Genomic DNA, 26,319 nt, shown 5'->3' on the forward strand with positions numbered 1-26,319 from the left:
GAGTGGGACAGACGAAGGCACCACCTCTCATCTCAGGCTCTCTGCAGGGCAGAGTGGGGTAGACGCAGGCACCACCTCTCATCCTAGGCTCTCTGCAGGGCAGAGTGGGGCAGACGAAGGCACCACCTCTCATCCCAGGCTCTCTGCAGGGCAGAGTGGGGCAGACGCAGGCACCACCTCTCATCCCAGGCTCTCTGCAGGGCAGAGTGGGGTAGATACAGACATGCCTCCCACCCAGACCATCGGCAGCACAGACTGGAGTAACTACTGCACTACAGACATCCCTTCCCTGCCAGTGTCGGAATGGGAGAGAAAGTAGGCCCAGGCATCAAAATACAAGTGGCTCCATTAGCGATTTAGATATATGAAAAGCGGCCCATGTTTACACATTGGTCAGTTTTGAGCATTTAAAGACACTTGTAAACGTGTTTTGCAAGGTATGAGCGTGAGCTTGCTGCAGGGAATGCTTGTTTTCATATTAGATCAATGAACAGTGAGCTGACCCAGCAGAGCATTAACAGGTCTACAAACTGCCAGAATACAGGCCCACACTCGGATCTGTCAGGTCAGCTCACCCGGCGTTGCCTGGTTGCCCTATGGGCCAGCCCGAGCCTGCCCCTCCCTCCCCTCCCCTCCAGGGCAGAGTGGAGCAGCTCCATAGACTGCGGGGCTGAATGTGGTTGCTTCTGGGTGTGTGTGGGAGGGGTCTGAAAGGTCCCAGCAGAGTAGCAGGGTAAGAGGGGCTCAGAGAGGGTTTTTAGATTTCCTTCCCTACAAGACCAGTCGGTGAAGCTGCAGCAGCTCAGAACCCAGGAAGAAAGGGTGAGCTCCCAAGCCGTGCTCGCGAGAGACGTCTCTCCCGAAGGGTGGACTCCGCCTGCTCATAAATCCGCGCTTCACCCTGCGAGGCAGGCAGCGTTATCACCCTGCGGTCAGTATCCGGGTATTCACCCCGGGATAGGCGCACTGCGCCCTTCAGTGAGAGGTACTGGGGCACCCCGAACCCAGCTACCCAGGTCTGCGTGGATGTGGGTCACTGGAGGGGGGCTGGGGCGCGATAGGTGCCCCATGCAATGTGTGAGGTGAGATACAGAGTGTGAGGTACTCGGAATACACCCAGATGGGCATCTTCAACCGGAGAAACCAAACTTCTGCACTGTGGAATCCTCGGCTGTGGGCACGGTGGGCACCCCTGCAACCCACAGGCGCGTACACCCAGTCACTACACACAAGCACCCACTCCACTGATATCACCCACGCAGTCCTATAAACACACAGGCATACATATTTCACCGGCAGTGACATCCACCTACACACACACACACACACACATCCAAACACGTTGGCACAGGCGCGCGCACAAGTCACAGACAGTGGCATTTACCTACAAACAGACACGTAAACACACGTACATCCAAACACGTTGGCACAGGCACGCACACACGTCACAGACACTGACCCCACCTGCACAGACACACACACACACACAGATACAGGCAATCCTAAACGTTGGCAAATATATTCACCCAAATACACAGACACACTCAGACACTGACAACACCCACGAATACATGCACACATGGCCACTCGCGCGAAACTCTAGCACAGCTCTCTTTTTGAGAGCCACGTTCTTGTGTCAGAGCCACAACACACGAGCCCTCCGTGCACACCCACTTGTGTAAGCGAGCGTGCTTCACTTAGGCAATTTGCACCAATCTGCTCCCTCTCACATTTTTTTTCGCTGCCAAAAACAGAGTAGCGTGACTTTTCACAAAGGGTCGCTTATCGGTTAGAAAATGTGGGCATGCCTTTCGCCCCATCCCCTTTTATTATGAACACCACTTTGCTCGTATTTAACCGAGAAGCCAGCTCCGAGAGCGGGCATCCGGCGGGGTGGGGCGAAGAGAGCAACCGAACACAGGGCGGTCGATGCTGACACTCGAGCGCTAGCTGCGCGGAGAATGAAATATCATTACAAATAAAACACCACTCATGCACTGACCTGCTAGAATCCCAGTCGTGGACGCGCACGACCCTCGACCTGTTACAGGCGCGCGAAGCACCCTCTCCACTAGCCTAGACTGTATCCTCATGTGCACGCTGTGGCAGAGGTACCTCGGGCTGCAGCCAGAGACCGATCCAAGGGACGCCGGAGACCGCCACCTCCGAGCGGGGTGTTACAGTAACCGAACACTCGGAGCAAAAGCAGTTTGCACCAATTTCTACTGCTTGTATAGATCGGAATTGGGCAACCGCTATTTGCGCCACAGTCATTATTACAGAAGGATTTTTGCACCAGGCCTATATTAAGTTGTGGAGCCAGTGCTGAATATACAACACCCATTTTTGCTAAAAAATCATTTGCTCGAGTCAGAGAGATTTTAATAAACCCTTGTCCACAATGCCCCCTTAAATAGAGAGGACAGATTATATATTTCAATACTAAATTAAAAAGATAAAACACAATAACTTTGAGCGCAATCCCATCTTTCACAAATTAAACTGCAGAAAATAGCTTGAATTTAATATTATTATTATCCTAGTTTCCCTGAGGTAAATACAATTTCTTTAATTCCGCGAGTTACACTGAATTGGGTGCTAGTACCAACAATTAATAACAAGCATTTACAATGCAACGGTTTCGCCTTTGGAAAAGTTTGAGTTATTGGCATTGTAAATGACAACATTTGTATTTATGTGTTGGTTTTGAAAACAGATAAATAATTGCCATTGTCATTTACATTGCAAATAGCTTTAACATTTCCAAAGGCGAAACCGTTGCATTGTAAATGCTTGTTAAAACTTGTTTGCAACAGACCCTGCATTCCAAGGAGAAGCTGGTGCAATACTACGCGGCCTTCACTCAGAGATACTGTGTGCTATGCCAACTGAAGTACCAAGCTCTTATTTGCCAGACGGGCGAAAGTGCACTCCCTAGTATGCGTGTAACATAAATCTCAATCGAGTGAGGGATTTCAGCATTGTACTGATAATTAGGATTTGTGGAAAAAGCACTGAACTGTGATACGGGTGCCTTGCTTACATGAAGTGATCTGCTAACAGTATAAGCACTTGCAAAAATGTTCCAAAGAGCAAGTTCATCCTTGTTTGCTCAGTTATCAGTATATAAATTATTCTACATGTCAGATTCATATGATAACTTGGGTGACATGGTCGTTTTGAGCTATAACACAGACCCCAAAATACATGTCTACACAATGGGACGTGAACAAATATTTAATGTTTAACTGTTGTGTTGGAACATTCTGTGTGGAATGCAAGAGGCATCATTGATAGAATAAGAATGTATGAGTGGGGAGATTCTGGGGAGGGACAGTTGATGAGTAGACTAGGAGATGTGGACATCGTTGTATGGAGCAGAGTTGCCAATAAAGAAGTTTTGAATCTAATTGAAGTAAGAGTCTATCTTACAAATTGGCGACAGAGGATGCGCAACTCTGCGCGAACCCACGGAGGAGGAAAAGATAGGGTAACGTAAAGTATGCGAAGAAGTAAAATTGGCCGATGAAAGAGGACTGAGGTGAGCAAGACGACGATAATTTGAATATAAAAGAAATGAAACATAAGGAAATGACCTACGAGTGAATATTTAAAAGATAATTGAAGAACTGTATCTTGCACGAGAGGACTAGCGCGTGAAGTGGTGTTCGGACGTTGTGCACGTGAGAATTTGACTGGAGCATCGCGTGCAGCAGCAACGTCATTGCGCGAGAAGAGGAAGTATCACGCATGCAAGAACAGGATAGTGACGTCGGATAGCAACACACGCTGATTGGCGAGCGTGTGATATCATCACGTTTGGCGGCCATTTTAGCGAGTTGGGAAGACTCGCATTTGTTTTAAGGCAGTACACGATTGTTATTGGATCGAGTAAAAGAATTAAAGAGAAAAGGAAAGTAGCTTTGAGAAAGGCAATTTTAACGAGTAGGAAGACTCGTATTTACTGTACAACTGGTGAATTAAGAATTGTGGAGTTTGTGAATGCTACAAGCACCAATAGGATACGGACATTATAGTGAAGGAGAACTATGCAGTAACATAAGGGAATAAGTTTTGACTGTGTTTTAAGAACGAAATTGACAAGATAATTAAATAAGAACAGGAAAAAATTGAGGAACAGGAGTGCTAGTGTGTGTGAATTACAACAAACACTGGTAACGAAGAGAAAGTATATTGTTAAGCATAATTAAAGGAAAATATATATAAAAAATGTGTGCAGCACAAATATTTACATTGACGCCACCTATAACATTCCTGACGGAACCTGGAGAACCAAAAATTAGATGGCAAGAATGGAAAGTGCTTTTCAAAAATTATATGTTCACTATAAAAAATGAAGAGCCAGAAATAAAAAAAAGGAATATTGCTACACTCTTTAGGACCAGAAGGGATTAGGCAATATGAGCAAATGCAGAAGAAGGAAAGAGAAGAAGAAGAAACAAATGTCTATGAGAATGCTTTAGATGACTTAGAAAGATGTAATGCACCAACAGTATGTGTAGCTATTGACAGGTACAAGTTTTTCAGGAGGAAACAAGAGCAGAATGAGAAGATTGATGATTATTTGAGTGTTTTAAGAAGAATGGCGGAGAAATGTAGATTTGGACAAATAGAAGAATTGATAAGAGATCAAATCATCATACTGACAATAAAAGATTGCAAGAAAGGTTGTGGACTATGGCAGATGGAACATTGAATAAAGTACTGGCTGTAGTAAGGAAAGCTGAAGTATCTGTCAGATGCGCAAAAGCAGCTCTGGATGATGAGAAAGGAAAAGAAAAAGAAGAAGTGTGTGTTGTAAGGAAGACTATAAGAGCAAGCAGTGTTGGTGCAGAAAAAAAAGACAAGGCTAATGATATAAAGACGGAGAAGAAATATTTTTAACCAACAAAAAATTAATACAGAAGAGGAAGTCAAAATAATTTAGCGTGTTATAGATGTGGAAGCTATACACATTTAGCCAATAGTAAAGCTTGTAGGGCTAGAGATCAGAAATGTACAGTATGTGGTTTAATTGGACACTGTGGAAGAGTTTGCTACAGGAGAGATAAAACTACAAGGATAAAATATGTGACAAAGGAAGAGGATGATAGGAAAAAACGAGATACAGAAGAAGACTCAAAAGATGATGATGACATTTTTATGATAAGGGACTTTATCTTAGATGTTAAAAGTAAAGGAAAAAGTAAACCAAAATGTGAAATTGATGTGGCAGGAGTGAAAGTGATGTTAGTGGCTGATTCAGGATCGCCATATACTATCGTTAATTTGGATATGTGGAAGGAAAAGTTTGAGAAAGAAATTGGTGTTGATTTAATGAAAAGTGATATCAATCCAAGAAGTTTCACTGGGGAAAGTATTCCTATGGTGGGGTGTAGAGATGTGACATTTGTGTTCAAAGGGAGAGTGGCAGAGGGAAGAATGTATGTTGCTGAATATGGGCCAAGTGTTTTGGGATGGAAATATCAGGCAAGTTTAGATATAATACTAAATCCAAATGCAAAAGAACAAGTTATGGTGCTAGGTGAGAATGATGATTTAGCAAAAGAAATTAAAGAGGAATATAGTGATGTTTTTTCTGGGAAAATTGGTAAACTTAAAGGATTCAACCATGAAATAAAATTGAAAGAGAATGCTGTTCCTGTGAATTATAAAGTGAGAAATGTTCCGTTTGCTGTAAGAAAGGAATTGGAGAAAGAACTAATGAGGTTGGAAACATCAGGAATAATTGAAAGGATTGAGTCATCTGTGTGGATGTCTCCGATTGTAGTAGCGAGGAAATCGAATAGTAAGATCAGATTGTGTGTGGATTTGAGGGGTGTGAACAAAGAGATTCCAGTGGAACCTTTTTCTTCGTTTGCTGTGCTGACACCGGATCATAGAGGAATCACCGCCCTAAAGGCTACCCAGCGGACACTAAGACCAACCTCGCCGGACCCGCTCCGCGGGTCCCGCAGCGCCTCGTGTCCCTGAGGAGGCTGACTGTGTGGCAGCGTGGAAGAGGAGGCGCGGGCAGGTGAGAGTGCCGGCGGGGCTGCGAGCACGCAGGCAGGGACTCCATTGTCCAGGAGCCCCTGCGCGCCCATTTAACACACCTGGGCTGCTCTCCCCGCTGGCCACGCCTCCCGCTTGACTGCCACAAAAGCCGTCACTTCCCACATACCTTGGGAACCCTTTTTCTTCGTTTGCTGTGCTGACACCGGATCATAGAGGAATCACCGCCCTAAAGGCTACCCAGCGGACACTGAGACCAACCTCGCCGGACCCGCTCCGCGGGTCCCGCAGCGCCTCGTGTCCCTGAGGAGGCTGACTGTGTGGGAGCGTGGAAGAGGAGGCGCGGGCAGGTGAGAGTGCCGGCGGGGCTGCGAGCACGCAGGCAGGGACTCCATTGTCCAGGAGCCCCTGCGCGCCCATTTAACACACCTGGGCTGCTCTCCCCGCTGGCCACGCCTCCCGCTTGACTGCCACAAAAGCCGTCACTTCCCACATACCTTGGGAACCCTTTTTCTTCGTTTGCTCTGCTGACACCGGATCATAGAGGAATCACCGCCCTAAAGGCTACCCAGCGGACACTAAGACCAACCTCGCCGGACCCGCGCGCAGCGCCTCGTGTCCCTGAGGAGGCTGACTGTGTGGGAGCGTGGAAGAGGAGGCGCGGGCAGGTGAGAGTGCCGGCGGGGCTGCGAGCACGCAGGCAGGGACTCCATTGTCCAGGAGCCCCTGCGCGCCCATTTAACACACCTGGGCTGCTCTCCCCGCTGGCCACGCCTCCCGCTTGACTGCCACAAAAGCCGTCACTTCCCACATACCTTGGGAACCCTTTTTCTTCGTTTGCTGTGCTGACACCGGATCATAGAGGAATCACCGCCCTAAAGGCTACCCAGCGGACACTGAGACCAACCTCGCCGGACCCGCTCTGCGGGTCCCGCAGCGCCTCGTGTCCCTGAGGAGGCTGACTGTGTGGGAGCGTGGAAGAGGAGGCGCGGGCAGGTGAGAGTGCCGGCGGGGCTGCGAGCACGCAGGCAGGGACTCCATTGTCCAGGAGCCCCTGCGCGCCCATTTAACACACCTGGGCTGCTCTCCCCGCTGGCCACGCCTCCCGCTTCACTGCCACAAAAGCCGTCACTTCCCACATACCTTGGGAACCCTTTTTCTTCGTTTGCTGTGCTGACACCGGATCATAGAGGAATCACCGCCCTAAAGGCTACCCAGCGGACACTGAGACCAACCTCGCCAGACCCGCTCCGCGGGTCCCGCAGCGCCTCGTGTCCCTGAGGAGGCTGACTGTGTGGGAGCGTGGAAGAGGAGGCGCGGGCAGGTGAGAGTGCCGGCGGGGCTGCGAGCACGCAGGCAGGGACTCCATTGTCCAGGAGCCCCTGCGCGCCCATTTAACACACCTGGGCTGCTCTCCCCGCTGGCTACGCCTCCCGCTTGACTGCAACAAAAGCCGTCACTTCCCACATACCTTGGGAACCCTTTTTCTTCGTTTGCTGTGCTGCCCCCGGATCATAGAGGAATCACCGCCCTAAAGGCTACCCAGCGGACACTGAGACCAACCTCGCCGGACCCGCTCCGCGGGTCCCGCAGCGCCTCGTGTCCCTGAGGAGGCTGACTGTGTGGGAGCGTGGAAGAGGAGGCGCGGGCAGGTGAGAGTGCCGGCGGGGCTGCGAGCACGCAGGCAGGGACTCCATTGTCCAGGAGCCCCTGCGCGCCCATTTAACACACCTGGGCTGCTCTCCCCGCTGGCCACGCCTCCCGCTTGACTGCCACAAAAGCCGTCACTTCCCACATACCTTGGGAACCCTTTTTCTTCGTTTGCTGTGCTGACACCGGATCATAGAGGAATCACCGCCCTAAAGGCTACCCAGCGGACACTAAGACCAACCTCGCCGGACCCGCTCCGCGGGTCCCGCAGCGCCTCGTGTCCCTGAGGAGGCTGACTGTGTGGGAGCGTGGAAGAGGAGGCGCGGGCAGGTGAGAGTGCCGGCGGGGCTGCGAGCACGCAGGCAGGGACTCCATTGTCCAGGAGCCCCTGCGCGCCCATTTAACACACCTGGGCTGCTCTCCCCGCTGGCCACGCCTCCCGCTTGACTGCCACAAAAGCCGTCACTTCCCACATACCTTGGGAACCCTTTTTCTTCGTTTGCTGTGCTGACACCGGATCATAGAGGAATCACCGCCCTAAAGGCTACCCAGCGGACACTGAGACCAACCTCGCCGGACCCGCTCTGCGGGTCCCGCAGCGCCTCGTGTCCCTGAGGAGGCTGACTGTGTGGGAGCGTGGAAGAGGAGGCGCGGGCAGGTGAGAGTGCCGGCGGGGCTGCGAGCACGCAGGCAGGGACTCCATTGTCCAGGAGCCCCTGCGCGCCCATTTAACACACCTGGGCTGCTCTCCCCGCTGGCCACGCCTCCCGCTTGACTGCCACAAAAGCCGTCACTTCCCACATACCTTGGGAACCCTTTTTCTTCGTTTGCTGTGCTGACACCGGATCATAGAGGATTCACCGCCCTAAAGGCTACCCAGCGGACACTAAGACCAACCTCGCCGGACCCGCTCCGCGGGTCCCACAGCGCCTCGTGTCCCTGAGGAGGCTGACTGTGTGGGAGCGTGGAAGAGGAGGCGCGGGCAGGTGAGAGTGCCGGCGGGGCTGCGAGCACGCAGGCAGGGACTCCATTGTCCAGGAGCCCCTGCGCGCCCATTTAACACACCTGGGCTGCTCTCCCCGCTGGCCACGCCTCCCGCTTGACTGCCACAAAAGCCGTCACTTCCCACATACCTTGGGAACCCTTTTTCTTCGTTTGCTGTGCTGACACCGGATCATAGAGGAATCACCGCCCTAAAGGCTACCCAGCGGACACTGAGACCAACCTCGCCGGACCCGCTCCGCGGGTCCCGCAGCGCCTCGTGTCCCTGAGGAGGCTGACTGTGTGGGAGCGTGGAAGAGGAGGCGCGGGCAGGTGAGAGTGCCGGCGGGGCTGCGAGCATGCAGGCAGGGACTCCATTGTCCAGGAGCCCCTGCGCGCCCATTTAACACACCTGGGCTGCTCTCCCCGCTGGCCACGCCTCCCGCTTGACTGCCACAAAAGCCGTCACTTCCCACATACCTTGGGAACCCTTTTTCTTCGTTTGCTGTGCTGACACCGGATCATAGAGGAATCACCGCCCTAAAGGCTACCCAGCGGACACTAAGACCAACCTCGCCGGACCCGCTCCGCGGGTCCCGCAGCGCCTCGTGTCCCTGAGGAGGCTGACTGTGTGGGAGCGTGGAAGAGGAGGGGCGGGCAGGTGAGAATGCCGGCGGGGCTGCGAGCACGCAGGCAGGGACTCCATTGTCCAGGAGCCCCTGCGCGCCCATTTAACACACCTGGGCTGCTCTCCCCGCTGGCCACACCCCCCTGGCCACTAACCAATAGCCACCAGGAATAGAGTTCAAAGCTGCCCACTATTTCCGCTTCGCGGGAGCGCGCCGGGAGAAGCCCGGGACAAGGGCGGGACCGTCTGTGGCCGTCCGGGGCCGAAGGAGGCCGGGCTGGGCTAGCCCCTTAACACCTGTAGTTCAGTGGTCCGTGTCTTGCCACACGCTGGATATGGCGACAGAAGAAGAAACCCCGGGGAAAAAAGGTAGATTACGCAATGGGTTATTGGAGAACTATTTTCCGAAGAAGAGTGAGGGTGAAAAGGATTCTATCCTAGCAGAGCGTAGGGCAGAGCGGCGTCGCTCAGTTGAGAGCATGAAACATAGACCCCTCACTGATAGTTCCCTGCTTGATTTGACCCGGGAGGGAGGATCTGTAGACTTGAGTGAGGACAACGCTAGTCAAGAAGGCGTTCCCCTATTGTTCCGTGATTTTGTTTCCACACCCTGTTTGCCTTTGGATAACATTATAATCGTTTCTCCTACTCCTAGTCCAAGTCGCGTCATTGTCACATCTAAACCCAGGAAACAGAAACCCAAGCTTTTACTTGCGGCCCAGATCCACCGCCCACCACCTAGTAAAAAAAGGAGGAAACATAGGGTGGTACCAGGTAAAGCCAAAATCCCGCACACTGAGTTCGGTAAAGGGGCAAAAACCCCCATTTCAACCGAGACTACCCCAGCAGTGGGACAGGATTTTACACCAGCAGTAGCACCACCATTGGTTCACAGTCCATCTGAAGTAGCTATACAGGTGGTGGTACCTGATAGCAACACTAGAGCTACAGCGGCTGTTACTTCTCCTCCCCCCACATTGATAGGGAACTTGGAGTTTTTGTTGAGATCTCTCCTTTTGCCTATTAATGAGTCCATTAAAAAGGTGGAAATCAGACTGACCATATTGGAAGCTGCCATAACTAGCATGGCCACTCTGACTAAAACCCAGGGGTGTGGGGTGGCGCATCTTAAACCCCCAATAAGGCCTCCTCCCACCTCAGTTCAAAAAAATCCACCCGCCCCAGCTCAGCCGGCCAAGCAAACTCTACAGTCCCAGGGTAGAGTTGACCTTCCCTCTCAAAATCCTCCGCCTCCAAAACAATTAAAGACACCAGAAATTGAATTGGGTGCTGCCCCAAATAAACCAATCTTAAAGGCCAGGACAAGTAACAATCAGAACGTCCAAGGGGAAGGTAGAAATAATAGAATACCACAAAAAAAGGTCCCACAAGTGGAGATCCCCCCGGAAGCAGTGCCTTTTGTGGTGGTCTTGACTGGGGTCCCTCAATTAGCAGAAAATAAGAAGGAGGGATATGTTGACCTCAAGAATAAAATTATTCATTGGTTGAGAACGTACAGGCCGATAGCGCCCAATATAGATGGGGATATAGTCCATGTTAGACGGATCAATTGGTTGGGGAGTAGAACTAAAAATATAGAGGGGGGTGTAGTGGTGGTCAATTTTAGAGATCCTCGGGCTGTTGATTATATTTTAAACTGGCCAACAGGAAATGGGGAAACTTGTATCATCCCTCGGGCCTTAACATACTTTTATCCCAGGTCAGAGATTACCCCCTTTAAATATCCAAATAAATTTCAATCCTATAGGCCTTCTCTTACCTTGCCGTACAATAATAATTACCCCCAGCATGGGCAACATTTTGCCTTGGTGCCTGACCAGCACTTTCCCTGGTCTACGGTCCCTTATAGACACACGATGAACCACGACTCCCGGATGAATCATCTGAGACCTTTCACCCCGCTGGATACTTACAATCGGTTTTCTCAGCTCTCTGGGCTGGAAGACTGCGATTGAAGTTCAGTGCCCGGGGGAGAGATAAGTGAACTCCCTGGGGAGGAGGCCCCACGACGACTCTGTGGTAATATAGATACAGGGGAAGTTAGTCCTCTTTCAGCTCCAATTGTTATTACCAACAACATTACTGAGGCTTCTATGTCAGCTAGGCCTCTGACTAGCATGGTTGGTTGTCCTGCAACCCCTATTCCCTTGGCACAGGAGGGGGGGAGCTGCATGACCACGGTGGATAATGAGGGTGTGAACGGGGAGGGATACACCATAGTGCCCAAAGGACGGCGGGTAATAAACCTCCTTTCTTGGAACATCGCGGGGCTAAAAAGGAAGTTAGAAATTCCAGAGTGGCACACGTTCATTGAGAGGTTTGATGTTTGCCTGTTTCAGGAAACTTGGAGCCTATCACCGTTATACAAATCGGGGTACACCACCCACTTTTTGCCAGCAGTAAGCAAGGGAAAGGGTAGACCAGCGGGGGGCCTTATGGTCTGGATTAAAATAGAACTGGATTGGGTGGCCACACGCCATACCCTGGAGTGTAATGATATACTCCACCTCTCCTTTAGAGGAAAGTTAGAGGGTAGTAGGCTCGACCTGTTCAATGTTTACGCTAGAGGGGCCCCTGGGGACTCTGCTTCCTTGATTTTAACAGCTCTGGACTCCGCTTTAGCTAATTGCCCGTCATCAGCAAAAATCATCGTGGGGGGTGATTTTAACTGCACGTTTGAACCCCTCCTCGGAGATGACCCCTTGGGTATTGAAGAGGAGGATGCAAAATGGTCCATCCCCACCTTATCCCTGCCCCCCATTAGGAAATGGTCAGCTAGGGTAATCCAAATCAATGCACTGACTAGGGACCACAAGTTAAGAGCCCTCAACGGCAGGACTATATCCGATCAGGCAGGGGCACTGACCTTCAATAGACTTACTGGGCCGTCCCGAATTGACTACATCCTAATGGATGTTAGTTTTTGGGCAGACCTTATTGACATGGAGGTCCTCCCAAGTCAGGATAGCGACCACAATTCCCTGTGTTGCAAGTTTAATTGGGGTACCCTTAAAGATAGGAGGGCGAATGTCACCTTAAAAACATCTAAAGAGGTTATCCCATATAACAACAATCGCAGACTGAAATGGGATAAGGCTAAACTTAAGGAGGATGATTTAGGGGCCATTAAATCTTTGGTAGAGGGCTTGTCTTCTGATTTGGAGGTCTGGGTCGGTGAAAACCAGATTAGCAGGCTTCCATACCCCTCCCTTGACGTAGTTTATAAATCCACAATAGATCATGTTGGTCAATTTTTTACCTCGAAAGGGAAAAGCAATAGGGCTACTGTTACACCCCCCACTTTTAACAAACCTTGGTATACAGATCAGTGCAAGGGCAAAAGAAAAAATTTGACAAAAGCCCTGATTTCTGGGGATCCTTTGCTGGTTAGAGCGGCCAGGAAGGATTACCTAAAAGTATTATCACTGGCCAAACGTGAGTGGGAGGAACAGCATTGGCAGGACCTATCCAATGCTGTGAGTAGTAGGAACCCGAACCTTTTTTGGGATCTGATCAATAGAACTAGGCAGAGGAAATCGCAACCACTGGCTGTACACATAACTAGTCAGCAATGGTTTGACCATTTCTCATCCCTATATGGAGGCATTGAGGAAACAACCAGCCCTAGGGCAGATAGTTTGGGTGATGGGGATTCCCTAGGGGTGGACGACCTCCCATTTACGACCACAGAGGTAGTGATGGCGATCAGACATCTGACCCCCAAGAAAGCAGCCGGGCAGGATGGGATTCCTGGAGACCTGTTGTTAGCGGAGCCACAAGCTTGGGCCAAATTAATAGCTATAATAATGAATTTGATTACCAGGGGTCACCAGGTGCCAGATTCTTGGAAGGGGGCAGAGGTAGTAACCGTGTTCAAGAAGGGGGCAAGAGATGACCCTGCGAACTACAGACCTATCAGTCTGATAGATATAATTCAGAAAGTGGTTGGCAGGGTCATCATTTCAAGAGTAGGAGATTGGATGGAGGAGGCCAGTATCCTTTCCCACCTACAAGCGGGTTTTAGAAGAAAGGTAGGCACGATGGACCAGGTCTTTCGCTTTTTTGTTATCTATTGGAAGGCAGTTACCATCAAGAAAGGCAGTTTATATATGGCCTTCATAGATCTCAAAACGGCTTTCGACCTGGTCCCTCGTGCAAAATTGTGGGAAATCCTAGGTGAGATGAGATTTCCCAGCGGACTCCTGAACCTAATCGTAAAGCTCCACGAGGGGAATTACGCGAGGGTCAGATGGGGATCCCATGGACAGTTAACAGATAGGGTCCCTGTGAGGAGAGGAGTACGCCAGGGCTGTGTTATGGCTCCGACCCTTTTCTCCCTATTCGTGAATGGAGTGGTGGACCATCTGAAGGGGGAGGAGGCGGATGCCCCATCCCTGGCGGGGGAAAGAATCCCCACCTTACTCTTCGCCGACGACACCTTATTAATCTCCAAATCCCCAGTGGGTTTGCAAAAACTCTTGAACCGGTTTAGCTCCTTCTGTACCATCCGAGGCTTAACCATCAATACCTCGAAAACTAAATTGATGGAACTCTCTCCCTCTAAAAGATTCAAAAATAACTTCTTGCTTAATGGTGTCCCTCTGGAGTTGGTCGAGTCCTTTGACTACCTTGGTGTTCGGATAAACAGTCGCATGTCCTGGAAGGACCATTTGGCAAAAATGCTACTCAGTCACCAAAGAGTATCTGGGGTGACTTTGAGGGAGCTCCGTGAATCATGTAGCAAACCTGTCACCCCGGCTATGGCTATCTATGAGGGTCAGATTCTCCCTGCGGCACTATATGGCTCCGAACTCTGGGGGTTTGAAAATGTTTCAGAGTTATCGACAGCGGAAAACAATTTTCTAAGGAAGGTGGTGGCTCTTCCCACTTCCACCCCACTGATCCCCCTGAGACTAGATCTGGGCAGAAGAGCACTAAAGGACTTGGTAAGGTTACGTCCGCTGCTCTTTTGGACTCGTTTAAGAAGAACTGAGGAGCTTGCAAAATATGCTGAAGGGTTGGACGATCTTCTTCTACTGGATACGGGTAAAAAAATAGGATGGTTGAATAAATTGAAAGACCTGGCACTTAACCTGGGGCTAAGAGATGCATGGGAGTCACAATCGCCGCCACCCAAGGAAGTGATCAAAAAACTATATTGGGACTGGGTACAGAGTAATGCGCTGAGGGTTACGGATGGGGGCTCACTCACGGACCAATTTTTGTTATTTAAATGTGTGAGAAAATTGGAGCCCTTCCTTGACCTGATAACCAAACCTTTAGATCGAGCGCTATATTTAAAACTGCGATATGGGACGCTTCCGGTGCATGATTTCACGGTGAGGTGGTCAAACTCTGGTTCCCCCCTGCGTTCATGCCCTGGTTGTGTAGCACCAAAGGAGTCTGTGGCCCATCTATTTTTTGCCTGCCCAGCTTACAAAGGGGCGCGGAAACTGTGGTTGAAACCTGTTTGCAGGGAACTGGGGTTGAGGTGCCATAGCCAGGCACTACGTGTACTTTCTACGGACTCTTCATCTTCCATCATGATTTGCGGGGTTCTTGGGTAGTGCGTGGATGACGCGCACTCGTTTACTGAAATTGCATCCGGGAGGACCTACGGTCTGATGCTGTATCCGCTGGTAGCAAACCTGTGACTGTGGTGTACTTCTTTTATTTGTATTTTAGTCGTATTTTAATAATTTTTCTGGAGAATTGGAAATGTATATTGCATATGTATTCTTTTATGGTGATTAATTTGCCGAATAAAGATATTGAAACAGAAACAGATTCTAGTGGATAAATATCCTTTACCAAAGATTAATGAGTTATTGGTTAAGACAAAAGGTATGAGATGGTTTTCAACAGTTGACTTATCGTCAGCATACCATCAGGTTCAATTACATAACGAAAGCAGAAAAATAACAACTGTCATAACATCTTTTGGCTGTTTCCAGTATGTTAGAATGCCATTTGGGCTAGCCTCTACGGCAGCAGTTTTCCAAAGGATTATGAGTGAGATTTTGAGAGATATTCATGGTGTGTTGTATTTTCAAGATGACATATTGATAATGGGGGAGAATAGGAAGATTCATGATCAAAGGTCAAAGGATGTATTCAATGTTTTGAGGAATAAAGGATTGACAGCAGAATATGAAAAATGTAAGTTTGCTAAACAAAAAGTGGCTTATTTAGGTTATAATATTGGTATTGATGGTATATCTCCGAAAAAATAATTATTGGAGGTGTTGAGTGATGCACCAGAGCCAAAGAACAAGGATGAATTGCGTTCATTTTTAGGTTTGACGGAGTATTACTCCAAATTTGTGAGAAATGTTTCAGAAAAGTCCTACGATTTGAGACAATTACTGAAACAAAGGAGGACATTTGAATGGAATAAAAAGTGTAAAGAAAGTTTTGAGATCTTGAAAAGGTAGGTATGTAGTGCTACACCAATTAAGGAATTTGATCCGGATTTAAGGAGTGTGTTAACAGTGGATGCAAGCGGAAAAGGTTTGGGTGCAGTTTTGACACAAAATGAAGGTGGTGATAAGGAGGTAGTTATTGGATTTGCATCAAAGAGTTTAACACCAGCTGAAGAACTTTATTCAGTAATAGAAAGAGAGACCCTAGGTTGTGTGTGGGGAATGGAACATTTTAGAACATATTTATGGGGAAATGAGTTTGATGTAAGAACAGACCATAAGCCATTAGTGAATTTATTGACTACAAATGGTATGATAAGAGCATCGGCAAGAATAGCAAGGCTTTCAATGAGATTGCAGGATTACAACTATAGAATCAAATATGTACCAGGTGTACAAAATTAAATTGCTGATTGTTTGAGTAGAATGCCTTTACCAATTAAAGAAGTACCTAGGAGTGAGTGGGATGACTATCAAATTGCTGTGGTAGAGGAAAATGTTGTCGTCAATTGATAAAAGAGAATGGCTTTTAAATTATGGAAGCGATGAGTTGATGGAAAAAAATCAAAGAGAAAGTTTTGGAAGGTTGGGGAGAGAGGAAACCAGATGCAGCAGAGGAAAGAAGTTTTTGGGAAGTAAGAAGCGAGTTGAGTGTAGAGTCAGGATTTGTGTACAGAGGAGGAAAAATGATACCACCAAGGAGTTTGAGGAAAAGGATAGTGGATTTGTCATGAAGGACATTTTGGCATTGTAAGGACAATAAAAAGGGTTAAAAGTTCATATTGGTGGCCAGGTGTAGATATAGAGGTGGAAAGAGTTGTGAAAGAATGCAAGGAATATGCTGATTCAGATAAAAGTTTAATAACAATGAAGTCACAATTGTCACCTGTGCAGTGTCCAGAAATGGTTTGGGATTTGGTTGCTATTGATTTTGTTGGTCCAGTCCAGAACAAAAATGGAGAAAGTAAGTGTATTATAGTTTTAATAGACTACTTTAGTAAGTGGGTTGATTTAGAAGTTGTTGAAAAAGCTGATGCGGAAACAGTGATAATTTTTCTGAATGGTGTATTTTTGAGAGAAGGTTTGCCCAAAAGAATGATTAGTGATAATGGAACACATTTTACAGCAGTAAAAGTTGAGTATTTTTAAAAAAAGGAATGGCATAATACATGCATTGACGTCTGTAAATCATCCTTCGGGTAATGGAGCAGTGGAACGATTTATGGGGTTATCGTCTTACACCGTCTCTCACTGGTTTGGGTCCATTTGTGATGATGAGAGGTAGGGAACCATTCACGAAAGATAATATAGGATGGATGGACAGTACGAAACATATTGAGTGGTCACCGGAGAAAGTCAAAGAGAATATTATAAGAGCACAACAAGTATATAAAAGGAATTTTGATAAAAAGAATGTGACAAGCATGGAAGAACTTGAAGTTAGAGATTGGGTAAAAACTAAGAAGTGGGGAAAAGTGGCAAAAGGAGAAAGTGTATATTCAAAGCCATGTAAAGTTGTGGAATGTTGGAGAAACTCGGCCAGACTAGACAACACCCCTCCGCCCCATGGTACTCGAAGGAGTTGAAGGACCAAAAGCTGGCCTGTAAACGCCTGGAGAGAATTTGGAGGGGGGCTATAAAGAAAATGATAAAAAAGAATACAAAGCAGGGCTGTCACTTTATAAGCAACTCCTTAAGAGTTCAAAGCAAGAATTTTTTAGCAATAAAATTGCTTCAGCAAAAAACTCCCCCAAAGAACTTTTTAACATTGTTAAATCCCTAGCTCATCCCCAGCCTCCTCCAATAGTGGCCAGTCAGGAGCTATGCAATAAAATTGCTCAAAGCTTTTTTGACAAAGTCAACAGCATTTTCCAAACATTTTCATCATCTGACCATAGTACTAGTCCAAATGACGATTGGCAGGCTAAAAATCCCGCTATGCCAACTCTCAACGTCTTTTCCAAATTAGAGGTAGCAGATACCCTGAGACTTTTGAATAAAGCTAAATCAGGCTCCCCAACCGATCCGTGTCCAAGCTCTATTGTAAAAATGGCAGCTGGGCCCATTGCTATACAATTGACCAACATATTTAACAGCATTTATCACAAGGGATATTTCCCCAAGGAATGGAAACATGCATCCATCCTACCTCTCTTAAAGAAGACGAATTTGGATACAGGGGATCCAAACAGTTTCAGACCTATTTCCAGGTTACCCTTCCCTGCAAAATTCATAGAAAGTAACATGAACTTCTAGCTTTACAGGTTCCTACAGGACTCACAGGCCCTTGATCCAACCCAATATGGTTTTAGAGAGGCCCACAGTACAGAAACGGCACTCCTGAAGTCCACAGAAGAGATTAGAACCATCCTAGATCTTGGGGGAAAGCCGTATTGATCATGTTGGACTTATCAGCGGCTTTCGATACGGTCCATCATGATTTGTTGATGGACCGATTGGACAAGTTGGGGATCAAGAACAACGCATGGAAGCTTCTCAATTCATTTCTCACAGATAGAACCCAAACTGTGACTCTAAATGGATTTAAAGCCAAACCTTTTTCCCTGCCGTGTGGTGTGCCACAAGGATCATCACTAAGCCCGACATTGTTCAATGTCTATGTGTCTTCCTTAGCCCCCCCTAATTCAAAGTTTTGGGTTTTCCCTAACATCATACACCGATGACACACAAATCGTCGTGTCTCTTCTACCTGAAAATTTACACGAAACTGTAACCAAATTAAAGGATTGTATGAAAGCAGTAGGAGACTGGATGTCCCAGAACTGCTTAAAGTTAAACTCCGGTAAAACGGAGGTTGTTCTCTTTGGAAATGACACCACTTTTTGGACCCCTAATTGTTGGCCAGATGAGATGGGATCTTTGCCTGTCCCTATAAAAAAGGTCAAGAACCTTGGAATCTTGATCGATGATAAACTGAATTTTAGGGACCAAATAAACCAGGTAGCCTCCACCACCTTGTACATCCTTAAATCGTGCAAAAAAATCATGCCCCTACTACCTAAGGAAGCACAACAAACAGTAGTATCAGCCCTTATAATGTCAAGATTGGACTACTGCAAGTCTTTACCTTACTGTTCATAAAGGATTGATGAACAAGCTGCAGATGTTACAAAATGCAGCCGCCAGACTTATAACAGCCACACCAAAATTTAAATCCATTTCAAATAAAATGAAACAACTTCACTGGCTTACGGTCAGCAAACGCACCAAATTCAAGGCACTCTGCCTTGTATTTAAAGCTCTTCATGGCATAGGACCAAACTTTCTTCAACAACGCTTTACCTTGTATAAACCCAACAGAGTACTGCGGTCAGCTGACCAAAAGCTCATCAGCATCCCTCGAGTAAAAAAAGCGAACTGGGGCTGAAGGAGTTTCGCGATCAATGCGGCAAAATCGTGGAACTCACTAACACCGAACATAAGAAATAATTCCAACCTCCTGCCCTTTAGAAAGGCACTGAAAACGTGGTTGTTCGCAATTTAACTGGATATTTCTCGGTCCAAGCTCACAGTAGGTCTTCTCACAGCGCCAGGACACCTTCGGGTATCAGTCAGCGCTTTACAAATACAATTAACATTAACATTTTCTATCCCACTTTCTCATTCCATGACCTGTTCCCCTACAGCAGTCCTGCCAAGTATCACGCATCAGGTGTGACACTAACACATTTCAGTGTGGTGGTCCGCATCACCGAACTGAAATGCGTTGTCACGCATATGATGCATTCCACATTATGTGTCTGCTGAACTTAGTGCTGCCTAAAGTGAAGTGTGTGGCAGCTATCAGCACGTCGCCCCTGGCTTGCACACACAGCTCGTGCAGGCTTGGTGCGCCCACAGTTAAGCTAAGGGCTGCTGGCAGGCAGCTCACTGCTCTGCTACAATGTATCTTAATCCCGATACAGATATGTAAATTGAAATTGATGAATTGTATTTTGGTTGCAACTAATTGTATACAAACTGTGAGAATGAAGCTTTATTTGTTTTATTTGTTTTTCTATTTTTTATTATGTATTTCAGAATTATTTGTGGCTCCTGAAGAAGGCGTTTTTCTAATGCCGAAACGCGCGTCGACTCATTAACTGCCACTCTTTGAAGATTAATTAAATGTTTTTAAATTGTATTTTTGTTTACCTTTTGATCTGTATTATGATGGTTCTATTTTTATTGTGTAATAATTAGTATGTATTTTGTTTTTATGAAATATAATTGTAATATGAATATGTATTAAAATACCAAACAGATTTTTTACAGTTTATAATTGTATGTTCACCTTTTTATGCAACCATCCCTCTGTTTTATTGTTATTATTGCCTAGGATTGTTATATACAAACCACCCACTGTTAATCCCCGGCGCCATTCTGCCAGTCAGGTTGTAATAAATCTGGCCGCCCGGGCCATGGCGCTGAGGGGTGACGTCATGTCCTGCTGCCAGGCCAGGCCACAATCATAATCATGGCTCTCTTTAAGCAGAGCTGCTGCTGCTTGCATCAACCCGGCAGCCCGCACTGTGGCCCCGTCATATGGCCACCGCCCGCTGCAAATCCTATTGAAATTGCCGAGCCTGGGGTCCGAGTCTCTCTCTCTCTCTAGCGCACTCTGTGCCTGAGCGTCACCCAGCTGTGCAGAGGCCCGGGGCTGCCAGCACTACACAGACTTGTCACACTGACCAGGCCGCCAACCGAGAGCGGACTATCCTGCAGTGGACTGAGGAGGTGGGCGCCAAACAGAAATGATTGTCGCCTGCGGGGGTCAGTTGCTCGGGGCCTGAGGAGCCTGGCTCCTGTCTTAAATGGTAGCTGAAAAGGAAACCAAGCCTGACATGGGTAAGTAACAAGTGTACACTTTGTTAGTAAAATGTGTGCAGGCTGCAAGAAACGGAGAGCTGATATGGGGAACTGGGGCTGATTTTTTACTCGAGTACCTGGTTAAGTTATTCGGAATCGAATTTTGACAAGATGTACTACTTTTATTGTATGAAAAACGTAGATCCTGTATATTTTATGGAGCCGTGCTTCATAGGAAAAAATGCACATTACGGTCATTGTTTTTTCTTTTCATGAACTGCAGAACATGCATAACAATATCTACTACGTTACATTCCATTTTTAAGAATGCAGTCTTTGCCTTAGCCAAAGTAATGTTACTATTATTTTAAATTTTAACTCATTCTGCTCACGTACGTTTATGTGCGCTGCGTGTTGCCATATAGAGAGACATCGACTTTGACACCATGTCGAATCATTTTATACATTACCAGTCACAGGTTTTTTAAAACATGCCAATATGGGAATAGCGACTCAAACCATGTATGATCCAGATATTACAGTCCTGCATAACCCAGACAGAGATCTCCTATGAAAAGATGATCATACAGACAAATAACATTTTTATACCTTGACATCAAAATATATGTGAAATTCCTGGCTGATAGACTTGTTCCTTACATTGTTCCTTACGTAAAAAATACACACTGACCAATTGAGCTACATCGGGGACAAACATTTGGTAATATTAGGAGGGCATTTTGAGTTGCAGACACAGTCACTGTGCCTGCTGCAAAGTGTTGAACAAGTAAGTAGCGGCCACCCTGAGTGTGTGTTAGACGCATTAATGGCAGAGTGGCGCGATCAGGCAGCTGCCTTTCAGAATGGGTGCTCACTAAGGAGACCGGCATTTATGATGTAACTCACTGTTCATGGATGATGTTGTTGGGTGGTCGCCTCTTAGGTTACAAGGGCACTAGATTACTACCTCCATTTCTGGTGCTTTGGAGCAATTTTAAGATTTTGGAGTTTCTTGTTGTTCAATTGGGTGTCATTTCTGATATTTATATGCTTCCCTCGTCCTCATTGCTTGATTTTGCTTGCGAGAAAGTGTTACACATTGTCATTGAAATGTCACTCATAATTACACTGAAATTATGAAAATGTCACACATAGAGATCCAAAACCGTGACAGTTATGCTACAGGGCTGTCCCATCCAATTATCCTGTGTTCGCTTCCTACTCACCTCTAAATCTGGCCCTGCCCCTTCTCCCCTTAAGTATTCAGTTTTGCCCTAGCCAACCTCAACCACTTTGTGTGTCGACCTGGCCAAGCTCAACTTATTGTTACGCACAGGACTGCAGATGTTTAAAATCATAACTCTGGACCCTAAACTTCCTTTACAGTGATTTGCACATGCTAAAAATAACAAGCATTGGCATAGTCAATAGGTCTCGCCTTTGGGACCTTATAAGTGTTTAGCCATGCAACAATTGGTGTTGTTGCACCAATGATATTGTGCTGCTTAACTAAATACGTATAAGGTCCCAAAAGCGAGACCTATTGGCTAGGCCAATGCTTGGATGCAAAGCAGAGGGGAGAAGGGTGCAAGGCGGAGGGAAGAAGGGTGCAAGGCAGAGGGGAGAAGGGTGCAAGGCAGAGGGAAGAAGGGTGCAAGGCAGAGAAGGGTGCAAGGCGGAAGTGGAGAAGGGTACAAGGCGGAGGGGGAGAAGGGTGCAAGGGGGAGGGCGAGAAGGGTGCAAGGCAGAGGGGACAAGGATAAAAGGTGGAGGGGAGAAGGGTGCAAGGTAGAGAAGTGTGCAGGTTGGAGGGAGGGACGGGTGCAAGGGGGAGGGGGGGAAGGGTGCAAGGCAGAGGGGGAAATGGGTTCAAGGTGGAGAAGGGTGGAAGGCGGAAGGGGAGAAGGGTGCAAGGTGGAGAAGTGTGCAGGTTTGAAGCGGAGAAGGGTGCAAGGCGGAGGGGAGAAGGGTGAAAGGCGGAGGGGGGAAGGGTGCAAGGTAGAGGGGGAGATGGGTGCAAGGCAGAGGGGGAGAAGGGTGCAAGGGGGAGAAGGGTGCAATGCGGAGAAGGGTGCACGGTGGAAGGGGAGAAGGGTGCAAGGCAGATGTGGGGATGGGTACAAGGCAGATGTAGAGAAGGGTGCAAGGCGGAGGGGGAGAAGGGTGCAAGGCGGAGGGGGAGAAGGGTGCAAGGCAGATGGGGAGAAGGGTGCAAAGCGCAGGGGGAGAAGGGTGCAAGGTGGAGATGGGTGCAAGGTGGAAGGGGAGAAGGGTGCAAGTCAGAGGGGGAAAAGGTGCAAGGCAGATGTGGAGATGGGTGCAAGGCAGATGTAGAGATGGGTGCAAGGCGGAGGGGGAGAAGGGTGCAAGGCAGATTTAGAGAACGGTGCAAGGCAGAGGGGGAGAAGGGTGCAAAGCAGAGGGGGAGAAGGGTGCAAGGTGGAGATGGGTGAAAGGCAGACATGGAGATGGGTGCAAGGCAGAGAACGAGGAGCGTCTAGCAGCACCAGGCCTGTCAGCAGTTTTTACGGACCCCTATACAAACAACTATGCATGGTCCCAGGTCACAAGTGCCTGTTTCGAAGTTTTAAAATAAAGTGTTATGGGAAAGAGAAAACACAGTAGCTCCAGTCTTCGCCACCAACTAATGATTTCAAATGCGTCAGCTGACATGAAAAAACACAAAAAGCTAGCTTCAAAAAACCTATGCAAAGATTTTATAGCACAAGCATCGGTGCAGTCAAAGCGCAGGGTCTGAGGAAAAGAGTCCCTTTGGCAGTCCTTTAGTGTCTGTATCAAGGCGTGACTGCATCAGTGCTCTTTACACGCGGTATCGAAATCAGCGGCTGCCTCCTCCCGCGCATGGCGGTGTCTGGGGCCTCAGAATATATTATGATGGTGCTGAGGCCTCTAAATAGCAGCAGTCAATCAATCAATCATTTGTAAAGCGCACTACATACCTGTGAGGGTTTTAAGGCGCTGAGAGGGGTGCGGTGGGAGAGGGGGTGCTGCTGTTGCTACTGGACGAAGAGCCAGGTCTTGAGTCGTCCCCTGAAGGTCAGCAGGTCTTCGATTTGTCGTAGGTTGAGGAGGAGGGTGTTCTAGGCCTTGGCGGCGCATTGGGAGAAGGACCTGCCTCCGGATGTGGTTCTACTGATGCGCGGGACTGTGGCCAGAGCGTGGTCAGCGGAGCGGAGTTTCCTGTTGGGTACGTAGAAGGAGAGTCGACTGTTGAGATAGGCTGGGCCGGTTTAGTGGAGTGCCTTGTGTGCGTGGACCAAGAGCTTGAAGGAGATTCTTCTGTCGACAGGGAGCGAGTGCAGTTTCCTCAGGTGGGGGGTGATGTGGTCGCGGCGCGGGACGTCGCGGATTAGGCATGCGGAGGCGTTCTGGATTCTTTGTAGTCTGTTAATGAGCTTGGACGCGGCTCCGGCATAGAGGGCATTTCCGTAGTCAAGTCTGCTGCTGACTAGGGCCTAGGAGACTGTTTTCCTCGTGTTTGTCGGGATCCATCTGTAGATCTTGCGAAGCATGCGGAGGGTGTTGAAGCAGGTGGAGGAGACTGCGTTGACTTGTTTGGTCATGGTGAGTTTGAGTCGAGGATGACTCCCAGGTTGCGTGTGTGGTCGGTAGGGGCCAGGCAGCAGGTTTGGAATTAGCGAGGACATGCTCTGCATATAGCATGCACCCGTTCTCAGAGTCGCGCGGGCCACACATGGCTGGAAGCTTCTCATCACAGCCAGCGTGTTTACCAAGGAGACGTGTCCTTGGCAACCACTGACCCCAAATTCATTCTCTGCAGGTCTCACTGGGGAAGTAGCCGATCCCGAGCTGGAGGGGGCCCGCGCGGCGGCCGCACAGGGTTAAAGTCAGAGGGGCCCCTATGAGGGCAGCAACTTCTGCTGGTAGCGAGAGGAGGGGAGGTGGGGGTGCACAACTAGGGATAGAGGTGAGGTGGGGGAGAGTGTGGTGGGATAGAAGGGACAGAAGGTGAGAAGGGGGTGAGAGTGGGCGCGAAAGGAGGGAGGGCGCAGAGAGATTCAAAAGGGGGCTCTGGTGAAAAAGGGCGAGCAGAAGAGTTTCAAGGTGGGAAGGGGTGAATGTAGCAGAGAGAGGAAGAGAAACAGGAGACAGGTGTGACAGTGGGCAGGCGGCACAGGGAGGGATACAGGTGAGAAGGGTGTAAAGGAGTGGGGAGGGGAGGTAGCAACACAAAGTTAAGAGAGGAGCCAGGTGAGTAAGAGAGATGTAAATATCTTAGAAAAAGAAGGCATTCAGGAGAGAGAGAGAGACAGGGATAGGGCTTGTGAAAAGGGGAGACGTGAGAGAAAGTGACTGAAGATGAAACCGCTGCAGACAGGGAGTAAGACAGTGAGAAGGTGGGTAAATGAGGTATGGGGGAAGAAGGAAGTAGGTGAGCGAAAGGCCTTGGAGAGATATCGAGGAACGTTGAAAAAGAGAGGCTAGAGGGAGCATATGTGACAGGAAGGAAGAGGTTGGGTGTGCCGAGAGGCCGCAAGAAGGGGGTACAGGGCGAGATGAGAGCGGGTCAGCAGCGGGGAAACAGGTGGGGGCCATGGGGAACAGGAATATGTAGAGGGGGACAAGGGGAGGCCGATGAGCAGGAGAGAAGGGGAGCTCAGGGGGGCGAGGAGGTGAAAGAGAGGGGGGCTAAGAGAGTGGGTGACATGGGGAGAAGGTGGAAGGAGAAGCTGCGAAAAGGAGAACAGGTGGAAAAAAAGGAGCTCAAGGAATTCTGAGGCTGGAGGGGAAAGAACGACAGATGTAGAGAAGCGCGGGGTGAGACAGGATTGAAGGGAAGACAGGGATCAATAGGAAAGGTGTGTAGTAAGAGGAAGGGGAGCAGAGGAGAGGTGGACGAAAAATGAGGGAAGAAGGGATCACAACGGAGCCATGAAAGAAAAGTGAGATAAGAAGTGCAAAAAGGAGGTAAAGGGGAGGAACGTGGTGAAGAGGGGAAGGTTCACAAAGCAGCGGAGAGACACTAAAATGTTATGAAAGACGGTGTGCAGGAAGAAAGTGCAGGGGGTGGGATAAAGGTGAGAGAGAGGGAAGATCACAGGTTAGGAGAGATACAGAGAACCAAAGAGGACGGAGAATAGAAAGACAAGAAGAAACAGGGTGCCGCTCACGCCAGGGATAACAGAAGGAGAGGCACAGATAACACAAGGAGAAGGCGCATGGAATTTTCAAAGAGATTCCAAGAGAGAGGCACGCAAGGCTTAATGAGCCTTGACAGAAACCCACATGGCGGCTGCGCGCGTGAACGCAAGCTTGAGGCCAACTAAAGCCTCTGGTAGCACTTCCAAAAAGCCACTCACTAAATTTCTCGCAGAGCAGCGCATGCGCTGACTCAGCGAGACCTAAAAACCTTGTGCCTCTTTCAGCCACCCACGCACCAGCATTGGGGTCAGTCAGTGTGCACCTAAATCTACTATCTAAGGCAGTTTTACGGGGCTTTAGGATTAGGTCAGAAAGCTGCGGCTATGCATGCATGCCAACACTCTTGATTGCATAGCTGCCAAGGTTTGAGATTGCTTATGTGTGACATTTTCATAGTTTCAGTGTACTTATGAGTGACATTCAATGACCAATGTGTGACACTTAAGAATGACACTTTCTCGCGAGTAAAATCAAGCAATGAAGTCCATGGAGACAGATAAATATCAGAAGTTACACCCATATGAGCAGTGAGAAACTGTTACAAAGCACCTGAAATGGAAAGGCACTAATCGCTCTCTTTCATGGTTTTCATTTATTTTATAGCACTCC

The 26,319-nt window shown here is 48.3% G+C and overlaps 1 protein-coding gene and 1 long non-coding RNA gene across 5 annotated transcripts in view; one reads left to right on the forward strand and one right to left on the reverse strand.

The window, feature by feature from the left end:
- Nucleotides 1-19,988, forward strand: part of LOC144809094 (uncharacterized) — a 221,819-nt gene extending 201,831 nt beyond the window's left edge. For both annotated transcript variants that reach the window (XR_013606863.1, XR_013606862.1), the window contains exon 3: nucleotides 19,759-19,988. This is a non-coding gene — a long non-coding RNA (uncharacterized LOC144809094). The remainder of the gene's footprint in view (nucleotides 1-19,758) is intronic.
- Nucleotides 1-26,319, reverse strand: part of WNT5B (Wnt family member 5B) — a 442,741-nt gene that overhangs the window by 145,935 nt on the left and 270,487 nt on the right. The gene's annotated exons all lie outside the window — the stretch shown is intronic.

The sequence above is a fragment of the Lissotriton helveticus genome, chromosome 1_1, assembly GCF_964261635.1.
Source record: "Lissotriton helveticus chromosome 1_1, aLisHel1.1, whole genome shotgun sequence".
In the NCBI taxonomy this organism is placed as follows: domain Eukaryota; kingdom Metazoa; phylum Chordata; class Amphibia; order Caudata; family Salamandridae; genus Lissotriton; species Lissotriton helveticus.